Genomic DNA, 12,021 nt, shown 5'->3' on the forward strand with positions numbered 1-12,021 from the left:
AGACGGGGTGTTTTGGTGTGTATGTAGGTGAGATTGAAATTACCTTTGATAAGTAACCCAAGTTAATACTGTGTCTATTTCTATCCATTTTTCTTCTCTAGATGGAATCCAAAAAGATTGATAGCTTTTTGGGAACTGGAGAAAGAAGGGAGGATCTATTTACCAAATTATTAAATTTATTCAAAGATCTTTGTTGTAAGCCTTTCAGTTGACTTGTGTGGGTGAAATAAGGTGGGGTCAGGAGTATCAAAAACGGAAGGCAATGCTTTAAAAAACCACTTAAGAGTGGTGAGCTTGGTCAAAAATGGCTCTTGCAAATGTAGCTTAAGTGCATCTATCTTTTCCAGATGAATGTGAGAAGTTTAAAAACCCTGGGAGGTGCACGTCAACGTTTTTGACAATCTGGGCAGATGGTGTTTCTTGTGCACACTTTTTCCAAGTCCCAGCTGGAATTGGAGCGGCTGTGGAGCAGGTTAAACTCGTGTAGTGTTTAAACGTTTTTACTTAACACGTGATAGCTTGAAAAGCAACTACTGAGATCTTAATCCACACTTAGCAAGAAGCAGGAAAGTGAAAAGATGTTTAGCTGTGAATATTTCAACATGATCCATGAGTTGAGAAATAAGGTACAAACTGGAACAGAAACTCACCGAGAAAGCACACAAGTCCTGCAACTACTTATCAATGAATGTTTCAACTTTATCAAGCTTCAACTTTTTAAAAGGGTGTTTTAACACAAACTATTTGACAGTTTGTTAAGAGGAGGAGTTTGGGTTTAACTAACTTTCCTATAATAGATTTCATGTCCTCTATGTCGCATCTATGTTTTTGATCAAATACTGGCTTGATTATTCCACCAAATGGTCAAGCCCATAGATCTGCCTGTAGACTTCATCATTTGTCATATATTTGTTTAATCTGATAAGACTCCTCAAACTACAAAATAAGGTACAAGTTTCAGTTCAGCCACTGAGAAAAAGAAGTTTCATTCCAGAAAACTTTTAAGAACCAAAGAAATTCAAGTGTTAAAAAACAGAATTGGACTGAGTACATTTTAAAGATATTGGCTTTATTCGGTGATTCATGGCTCTGGCAGCATCCCATCCAGCCAATAGAGGGAGCTCCGAAGGCTGTGCCAATGAGAGACTGTTCTGGGCAGAAGGAGGCGGGAACAAGGAAGCCCTATAGCAGAGCTTGGACTGCTGTGCTCAGGACACTTTCCTCGGGGATGACTGATGCCCTCACAGTGCTGGCCAGGCTGCTCCTCACTGACTGGTTTACCCTCCCATTTCTGGGAGAGGCTGCAGGTGTGATTGTCTCCTTTTGGTGACATGGGGCTTCCCATAAGTTGCTCCATGTGGGGCCTGTTGTCTTATTTTTAACAACTGGTTTAGCAAGAAGTTCTTTCTGCCTTGTAGCAGAATCACTTTTCTTCTTAACTGGAAAGGGAGACAGGTTCATAATTAGAAACTACTTTCTAAGGGGTGGGGAGGGGGGGGGGTTAAGGGTGCTTCAGAGTTTGTGTTGCTTTGGCACTTTTCTAGATTTTTTTCCCTTTCCCTGGCTGCTGTTATAAAGTTAATCTCTTTTTCTTTGTAAAAATAAAAATATATATGTGAAAACTAAATGTAAAGCATAGCTCCTTTCTCTGGCTTCGGGTACGTTTGTTGAGCTCTGCATGACTGCACCCCTCATTATGGTCTCAGGGACAACCTGCCTCAGGCGCGGTTTGGCTGGGGGACCCACCCTCCTGCCAGTGCCCAGCTGCTGACCTTGGGCTTGTACCTGCACCTCCTTGGGATCGGCTCGCCACCTGAACGGGGTGGTGTGTCGTGTTCCCTGTTGCTCTCCCAGCCTGTGACACTGTGTTCTTGGTATGGAACCTGGATACACTAGGACAGTGGTCGGCAAACTCATTAGTCAACAGAGCCAAATATCAACACGATTGAATTCCTTTTGAGAGCCAAATTTTTAAACTTAAACTATATAGGTAGGTACATTGTTATTAACTTAATTAGGGTACTCCTAAGGCTTAGGAAGAGCCACACTCAAGGGGCCAAAGAGCTGCATGTGGCTCGCGAGCCTCAGTTTGCCGACCATGGCACTAGGAGATGATCTACCACTCAGAAATGTAGATGCAGCCCTCCATGGCACCCCCACGGAACCCTTGGCTTTGAACAGGCAAATGTTGTGGGGACCCCCTTTCCCCCACTGGTGCTCGGGGCTGGGGAGCCCAGTGTGCCGTAGTTCACCTTGCACCAAAGAGGGAACTTCTCAGGCAAGATATTCTGCCCAACTCTCAACTGTCCGAGTTCTGTGCCTCCGACCAGCATGGGTGCGGCCTCCCCCTGAGCCTAGGAGTCTGCCCGCTGGCTCTGAGGGCCTGGTGCTGGCTGCCCTGTCAGAGCTGAGTGCCCGCCATGGGTGTGTGTGTGGGGGGGGGGCGGGGCAGGCATGGGCTCTGCCCTCAGGAAGCTCCCCTGGCACCTGCCCCCCGGAGCTGTGCCTTTGTGTTAAGAACGGGAGCTCCTCGAGCCCCTCCAGGCCTCATGCTCCCCGGGGCCCTGACGTGTCTCCCGCACAGTGGCTGGTGCAGTGCTGGAAGCTGGTCCACCCTTGCTGCTTGACACAGTCGCTGCAGGGAAGAAACAGCTGCACAGCTTATGTTTCAAGGGACCTGGGATATATGGCATATGTTTGCTCCCCCTCTTAGCGCTATGTGTTTTAAACAGGACCACCTCCCTAAGAAAGGTTGTTTCCCCAGGTGAGGATTTTTCAATAAATTTTGGACTTGTTGGGCCCACATCCCCAGGGGTCTGCCCACCAGGGAAAGCACCAAAGTCTATACCCCTGGAGACTCACCGACACAGGGCAGTCCCAGGGAAGGCAAGCAGCAAGGCTGGGAGGACATAACCTTTACTGGGTAAGATAATCTCCTTCAGTCACTTCCTTGTAGCTTATCAGTAGAGCAGTGACCTTGGAATAGCCCTTATAATGGAACACAGAGATTAACCTAGACAGGATTAAACTTAACAGAACTAGATTAACAAACGCCCTAACCTTTGGAATAGAATGGATAGGATTAAAATCAACTGGTATAAATACAGATGTAACAAGACAATAAAGACAGAGAACCTGGCTAGAGAACCTCGCTATGCTGATCAACTGAACACTGTCTCCGTGTCATTCCTTCTTTGCCGACTCCGTCCACACCTTTGGGAACCCCTGGACCTGCTGGGGCTGGACCCCAACAGTGCAGAACAGATGCTATGACGCCCGTGTGCTGCCTGCTCCTGGGGCGCCCGCAGGTGCCTGCCCTGAGGTGCCCCCTGTAGGTGCCCGCCTGCAGGTGCCCGCTGGCTGCTGCGTGTCACCTGAGCAGAACTGAAGAGCTCTGGGCTGTCTGGACTCTCTCTGGCCTCAGAGCTCACGAGTCTCCTACCCACTCCCGCCATTAGAAAGCGGGGGTTGCCCTGGGGCAGCCGCCACACTCAGCACACAGGCGAGAAGACAAAGACGGGACAGGTCTGGCCACTCGTGCGTCTGTGAGACCCTCGGTGGTGGCGGTGGTGGCCCGGCCCCTGCAGTCCTCCCGCGAGTGGCATGGCTGTTGGTCGTTTCCAGGGGCCTCTGCGGAAACCTACCCACCTCACTGTGCGTCAGAGAGCAATGTGGGCATTTGGCCGGTTACCAAGAATGTCTGTCCGATCGTCTATTCAGGCCCCGGGGAAGTGACTCCAGCGCGGGCCCTCGGGTCCCTGGGCCACGGGAGTGGGTGCTGGGCCAGCCGTCGCCTGTTCCCTGGACCGCGGGCCTCTGGGCCCCGTGGAAGTTGGAGTCGGGAATTAGCACATGTGAGAGCCAGTTTCTATGAACCCTGAGGGGGAGGCATCGCGCTGCCCAGTCGCTCTGCACGGACCCGTCTCTGGGAGAGGCGTGACAGGGACCACAGGCACCGGCGGTGGTGATGGCTCCTCGCCAAGGGCACAGCCAGCCCCGCAGGAAACGCCCTGGGGCTGAGCTGCTGTTAGAAACTGGCTACTAAGTCAGTTTCCTGGTTACAAGACCTGGTCTTTTTTAATTGCCTGTAACAAGCGACGCCCTTTCAAGCCTAGACTGATTCAGTAGCTGCTGCCACGGTCCTTGTGGGTCCGAGTGTTGTACTGTGGACCCTCTCCCCGTCTCCCACAATCCACCCCCCTCCCCCCGGGCCCCGCGCTGCTGGAAGCCTCTGCCGCTGGCACCAGCTCTCAAAGGCGGAGGCGGCGGGAGCCTTTGGCTGCTGCTTCTGCCTCCTGCTCCGGGCGCTCGGGCATCTCAGCGCAATAACCTCAGCGCAATAACCTCAGCGCCATGAACTGAGGCCGAGCCGCCGCCTCCGCGGACACTGCGCAGCCACTTCCCGCTCCAGGACACACGGCGTGCAGCCCCGGCCTGGCGTTGGGCTCGGCCCAGCGCGCGATCCTCCCCTCCACCCTCTCCTGGGCCGCAGGGATCTGACCGTGGATTTTATCCAAACTTTGCTTCATCGCGAGTCACTGTCCGGACCTGCCAGGCAGTTTGAAATCAGGTCCCCGTTATGGGTGCGGAGGGCCCGGGGTTGAAGGACGGGTCTCGGGAGAAGGCGCCCTGGGCAGCTCAGCGCCGGGCGAGACAGGCGGGTGCCCGGAGGGAAGGTGTCGTCTCAGACGCCAGAGGACGGGCTCTCTCTGCTCAGAAGCGAGGCTCAGAGAGACGAGGTCAGCGCTCTCTGCTCTGGTCGGTACATTATAATTTCGCCGTCTGCACAATGAGGTTTGTGTCTGTTTCCAACAAGATAAGCCCCGTGAGGGTGAGAAGTAGCTGGTGGTTTAGGCTGTGATAGCCGTTCCCTGGTGGTCTGACTAGGACCTGAGCGGAGACCTTCTCGTTTCTTTCTGTAAAGGCCCCAGTGGACGGTGAGAGCCGCCCAGGCCGCAGTCCGCGGAGTGGCTGCTCCTGCTGTGGGGCCGGCAGCCGATTCCCACGCGGAGGAAGCGTCGCTTTGCCATCTGTCACCACACCGAGCCCTCCAACCCCCCCAGGGTCACTTACTGGGTGTGATTTTGCATAAGTAGAAACCACACAATAAAATATAATAGAAATCACTGTTAATTCGGTAGAAAGTTATTGCTTAGGTAACTAAAAGGTAAAAATGTTACTCAAAGGCAGTGATTTCCAACCGGTGTGCCGCGGGAATTTTAAAACTATTTAATCCGGGCACCGACCTCTTTTCCCTTAGATGTCAAATGAAAAATGCCAACAGCCAGCACAATAGCCATCTGTGGGAGTGAATAAAAATACACCTGTGTTTTGGTCAAATTGGCAAAAAATATATGTTTTGGTGCAACAGGATTTTAGTCATTAGTGTTCTGTGCGCCATGCGATGGGTCCAAAAGCAAGAACCAGCTGCCCCCGAGGGTGGGCAGAGCAGGGCGGGGCTGGGATTATTAAGTGTCATTTAGAGGAGGGCGTGCGGCACTGAAGCAGGAGCTCTGAGGCACCACAGCCACCCCCCGCGGCTCCCTGGTTTCAGGCGGTGCAGCGCCCGGCAGAGCCACGGGGTTGGCAGAGCCCCAGCCACAGCAGGACAAGGAGGAGGAGCGGGGCTTGGACCCGAGCTCCGCAACCTCATCACTAGCACATTTGCCTCCACGCTGGCTTCAGCCGGATGGTCCTACAGCGTGTCCTGGCTCTGGAGGAACCCAAGAGTCCCTGGAATCGTTTCGTTTCTGTGGATGCAGGGAGGAGAGAACAAAAGGTGGGCTCCCCTTTCTCTGTCACTCTCTCCTAGCCGCCCTCCCCACAAACAGCCCAGGGAAGAGAGAGAGCAGGGCTTTCCCCACAGGCTGTTCCTGCATCCTCCCCTGGAGCGTCCTGTAACCATCGCAGCCCCAAACTCCTCTCATTTTATCTGACGTCATTTTTCAGTTTCAACACAGGCTAGACATATAGAGTATTTATACAATGGATACTTCTTGGCCATAAAAAAGGAGGAAATCTTACCTTTTGAGAAAGCACGGATGGATGAACCTGGAGAGTATTATGCTAAGTGAAATAAGCCAATCAGGGAGAGACAAATACCATATGATTTCACTTACATGTATAATCTAATGAACAAAATATATACAGACTCATAGATACGAAACAGACTGACAGCTGTCAGGCTGGAGGGGTGTTGTGTGGGGCTGGATGAAAAAGGTGAAGGGATTCACCAAAAAGGAAAAACACATCGACACAGAGGACAGTAGGGTGATTACAAGAGGGAAAGGGGTGGGGAAGGTAGGAGAGGGTGGAAGGGAAGGAGACTTGACTTTGGATACATGCACAGATGATGTGTTATAGAAAAGTACATATGAAACCAAATAAATTCAATGCAATTTTTCTAAAAAGCGTGTCATAGTGAATAAGTGAATTAACTGGAGAACACTTTCATTGAGACACTTGGAAAGGGAGACTGAGATGATGCCATTCAGAGTGTCCCACAGACAACGTAAGCCTTTCCAATGCTGGGACACAGCCCGACAGTGTGAAGTGCGGATCAACACACAGGATGGGTCGTAGGACAGAGGGGCTGTTTGCCATCAAATAGATAAGTGAGTTTGATGTTTGTGATGGGAAAATGTAATTTGACCACTTGTGGGTTTACAGGATTATAATGGTCCTTGCAGTGTTTTGAAGGAACGTTACATATACCTTGTGATCCATGTTCTTCCATCCTGCTTTCTCACAAGTCTCAGATTTTCTATAAAGATTTTTATTATTATGAACAGGTTGTATTTTCACACTCTCTTCTAGTTTTTATTTTTCCTGCTTCTCTTTTCCTTCTCCTAATCCCATTGAACTCAAATCTGATCCTTGTCTAAGTGTGCTAACAGAACCCTCACTGCTCCTGATGTCTCTTTCCTGTAGTAAGTATTCCTGAAGAGAGGAAGCTGTGATTGCGGAGAGGCCTCTGGGAGAGCAGTCAGCTCTTGGCTTTGCTGAAGTGCTTGTAACACTACTCAACATCAGAACCTCTGGGCCTCACTTTTCTTTTCCCCAATATGAAGAAATTAGACTATGTAATTCCTATGAAGCTTGAATTTCTAACATTATACAATTCTAAAAATTTGAGAGAGTTCTTCAGGATGGAAGACTGCTTACATGTAGGAAAAATGCTCTTCATATAGGCAAATCCCATAAAGAAAATGACTATTGTTTAAGTAATAAGACTTTCAAAATGCATAATTTTTGTGACTCTTAATATGTACTTACCCTGGTTCTAAGATTACAGTACACTTTTTATACAGGGCAGAGATTTAAATTAGGTACGATGCTGATCTGCTGACCGTTTGACTGTGAAAGGAGATCAAATGAACAATCTGAGTTGCTAGTTATTGTAGGTTTACTAACTGTAGAATACACTTCTGGAATTACAGGGCCTTTATAAGAGAATATAGAGTTACTAGAGGCCCAGTGCATGAATTTGTGCACTGGTGGGGTCCATTGGCCTGGCCTGCGCCCTCTTACAATCCAGGACCCCTTGGGGGATGTCGGAGAGCCGGTTTCGGCCCAATACTCACAGGCCAGGCCAAGGGATCCCACTGGTGCATGGGTACCAGGCCTGTAGTATGCATATAAGATCTTTGGTAAATCTCTTCCCATCCTTCCCCCCTCCTCCCTTCCCTCTGAGATTCATCAGTCTGTTCCATGTTTCCATGCCTGTGGTTTCTGCTCCTGCATTGAGCGTCTGCCCCCTGGTGGTCAGTGTGCATCATAGCTACCAGCCAGTTGTCCGGTTGTAACAGTTGCTTAGGCTTTTATATATAGATAGATGGTGAAGGTTTCCTTGGATAAAAGTGCATGAACTATTGCCCTGGCCAGTTTAGCTCAGTGGATAGAGCGTCAGCCTGCAGACTGAAAGGTCCCAGGTTCGATTCCGGTCAAGGGCATGTACCTTGGTTGCAGGCACATACCCACTAGGAGGTGTGCAGGAGGCAGCTGATTTATGTTTCTCTCTCATTGATGTTTCTAACTCTCTATGCTTCTCCCTTCCTCTCTGTAAAAAATCAATTTAAAAAAAAAGTGCATGAAATATGTCCACATCAGCTTAGGGCTGAAGTAATGGACAGAACATTGAAGTGATTGGGAGGAGAACAGTGTTTATTGGTGCAATCAGGCAGCGACTTCTGTCACTCTATTGCTCTCCTGACTGGATTCCATTCCGGGGCCCAGAGACCGCCTCCCTCGTGCTGGCGGGAAGGAGCCCTTCCAGTCACGCTGACTGCCCTGCAGGACCCGCTCTTCTGTGAGGAGTGGGCACCCACAGACTGAGTGTGCTTTCCCGGGAGAAATGCACGTGTCTGATAAACATCAGTGACTCACTCACTTACTCTTTCATTCCTCCTTCCAGACAACAGGTATTTAGTGAGCGTCTCCCAGAGACAGACACCATGGTAGAGCTTGTAAATCAGCCCAAGCAAGCCTCATAGGACTTACAATCTCCCCATTTTAGATTTATAATCTTCACTGGGTATTGCTCTCTCCATCTGCTTCCCAAGTTTCTGAAATAGTAGATTTGGGCATAGTTTTGTCATTGGAGGCTTTTTTAAAAGATTAGACATCATGAAAAATTAAATAAAAATAAAAAAGAGAAATTATGTGGTGCAAGTTTTAGAGGAAAAATTCATAGGATTTTGCGGGCTCTGATGCAAATATTTCGTAAGGTCACCCTGAGACTTTGTATTTGAGCCTAGATCTTGCCTGAGTTCTGTGTCCTTTTGTGTGATTGTGATTATGGCCTCCTTCCCTCGACTCCACTGCAGTTGTTTTCTTTGTGATATTGTCCTATCTTTAAATTTACTTTCTATCATACTATGTAAGACAGGGGCCTGAATCATAGGGAAAGGCAAGAGAGGAAGCTCGCGTTCACTAGCAATGCCATCGCTTATAATTACTGACGACGACACTTATTGTCACGCACCAGGCTGTGCGTCTTGATTGTCCCCTGAGGTGTGTGTCCTTTTGCCAGGACAACTTTATTGAGACCTGATCAACTTCTCTGCCACTTGCAAGGCTAACTCTGTGTGACTGTTCCTTTAACCTGCTGGTGTCTTCTTGGTTTAATACCATGCAGGTCACTCTGCATCACCCTCAAATTCTTCCCAGGATGTAAAGCTATTTGTAAAATGTAAGACATCTGCAGCTTCTTTCAGGTTTGCTGGGCATTGTCTCTCCACAGTGGCCAATTCAGAGCCGTGGCTGCCACAGATGTTCAGCTTCTAATGGGTCATTTGAATGAATAACACTTGTTGCTAATCCTTTGCAAGACTGAAAAAATCTACATGATAAACTGCCATGATGCCAGGTGGTAATATGTGAATCTTAAACATACCATAATGTACTCTGCTCTAACCCATGTTAAAATGTCACAGAGCTCAGAATCCAATCCAGTGGATAGAAAATCTCTATTTCAGAAATAGCTCTTTTCACGATTAGCTATTGTGATCGTATTTCAGTCTCTCTGGAGCCCTTGCAGACATCAGTTCTTTTCTGTGGGACTTCAATCATGTGAAGGCCTTTCTGGGCCCTAAGACAGTGCTGCCCAGTGGGAGGTTCTCCTCTGCTTGCAGTTGAGAAGCCTGGTGGGGAGGTGGGGAGTGGGAGGTAGGGGTAGGGAACAGGGAGGGGAGGACGGGGAGGAGCAGACCAGATCGCTCTTGTCAGACATTTAGACAAGATTGCACTTCTGGTAGATACTTGTGATCCTGAAACTGGGCCTCCGTCCTATACCCACTCAGTCAGCCTTAGGACTATTAAAAACAGTGTGTGGATCTCTGTATTCTGAGAATTTTTACACACACACAAAAGCAGTAAAAACAAAATGACCTTCTATTTCATTATATTTATCAATTATTAAAAGTTCGCTACTCTTATTTCATCTAATTCTTCTTTTTTTTTCTTGGAGTATTTAAACCAGATCCCAGCCATACTTTTTACCCATACCTCAGTGAAATCCTAGATTTTTAATGTTAAATAAAAATTTGAGACAAAAATTTAAGTTTATTTCTGTTTTGCATCTGAAATTAACACCCTAATTAGTTTTGCTCCATGTTGATACGTTTATTTTTCCTAGGTTCATTTTTGTCTTTCTTTGATTGACACCAGAACTCCATTTTGCTTGTCATAGCCAGCAGTTATTATATTGGTTCTGTATAAACTCAGAATACAGCTATAGGACATGTATGTGTGTTTATAAGCTTTGTAAAAACTTTGCTTTCATTGGCTATTTTTATTTCTTGGTATTCAGATCGTTAATGCAAGGTTTTTACTTTGGGCATACATCATCACTTTCTAAGACAAACCCTATGGGTTTGCACATGGGAAGGCAGTTGATATTTGGGGTATAGTTTTGTAAACAGGAATAGGTCATTGGGGTAGACCTGGCAAGATGAGTTGGATTTTATCAGTCCCACGTGTGTTTCTGCTCTGAAATGATGATAGATTGGCTAGTTTTATGCACGTTACTAAAAGGAAAGCGAACCTTTTTGACAGTTTCCTAAGCTCAAACCCAACATGTGTGACTGACTCAGCGACTGGTATCTTTTTAGCGGAGCTGCCCCCTCCATACACCGCCTTCACCAGCCCGGACGCCAGGGGCATCCCAGTGATAAACTGTCGTGTGTGCCAGTCGCTGATCAGCCTGGACGGCAAGCTCCACCAGCACGTGGTGAAGTGCACGGTCTGCAATGAGGCTACAGTAAGTGGAGTTTCCACCAGTAAAAGCATCGATTGTTACCTGACCTCTTCTCCCCCAAGGAAGTACTTCCACAGCGTGACTTAAGCGTAGGTGCAGGCTGGACACAGAGATGGCGCATCTCCACATCCTTGCTGTCTTCTCTCAGCTGTCTACGCCTCTGGAGCATACAAGGATCCTCCCGGTGTTTGCAGCTCACTTCATTGTGACCATAGACAGTTATTTGTAATTATCTTCAATGTCTATCACATCACAGGGAAATCCATTTTCATTTTCACAAAAATGTGGGCTTTGTACTTATGTGGAGAATTACTTAAACATATTTTATGTTTGTAGGATGTCAGCATGACTTTTCTTATTAGGAATTTGTTATTGACATTTGTGCCAAATCTACACTAATAAAAGACAAAGATGCTAATCGACTGTACCTTCGCTACACCCACCAGCCAATCGGAAGAGTATGCAAATTAACCCAACAAAGATGGCTGTTAAATTTGCATACTGCAGGTGGGGCGGGCAGTGCCAGATGCCACCTGGGGAGGTGGAGCGGGTGATCGCCCCGGCCAGAGGCCTGAGGCCTGGGCAGGGACTGTTGTGGTGACAACACAAGTCTTTCCTTTGCTCACCAAGCCTGGCCTCTTAGTCTAAAAAGAATAAAAACTCTTCCTAACCGTTTAGCCCAAAGTGGCTCCTTTCAGAGTCTGCAGCTCTGAGAGAGGAGCCCTAAGTTGCGGGTCCCTGGGATCTACCTGAGCCTGGTTCTCACAGTCACAAGTGATGTTCTTTCGAACACAGAACAGATTCCTTTCTAGAAATAAACTCTCTCATAGTACAATGTTTTAAGTTCCACAGGACATGTTTGCTAATAGTCCCAATGTCTTGAGTTCCTCTCTAAGATGAATAAGCATGAATATTCAAAGCATGAATAAATCAATGTTCAGTAACCCCGCTCCTCACCCAACTCTCACTATATCACACACACGATACACGAACACACCCGTTTCCCACCCCAGCCACCCCCTGCTGGCCCTCTGTAGGCAGACATCTTCCTGCCTCGTCTTTCCTCAGGTTTGTGGAGACGCCCCGGGCCTCAGCGACATGGCGCCACCTGAGGCAGGACAAGTGTCTCGGGCTCGCTTCCTGGCCGGGCCGAGCTGCGGGGCCGTCACTGGACGCCAGCACCACAGGCTCCACGGGGGTCAGAGAGGAGAACATGACCCCAGGAGCCTGGATCCGTGTGAGCCTCTGCAGGCGTGTGAGGACCT

The sequence above is a fragment of the Myotis lucifugus genome, unplaced genomic scaffold (assembly GCF_000147115.1).
Source record: "Myotis lucifugus unplaced genomic scaffold, Myoluc2.0 scaffold_654, whole genome shotgun sequence".
Lineage (NCBI taxonomy): Eukaryota > Metazoa > Chordata > Mammalia > Chiroptera > Vespertilionidae > Myotis > Myotis lucifugus.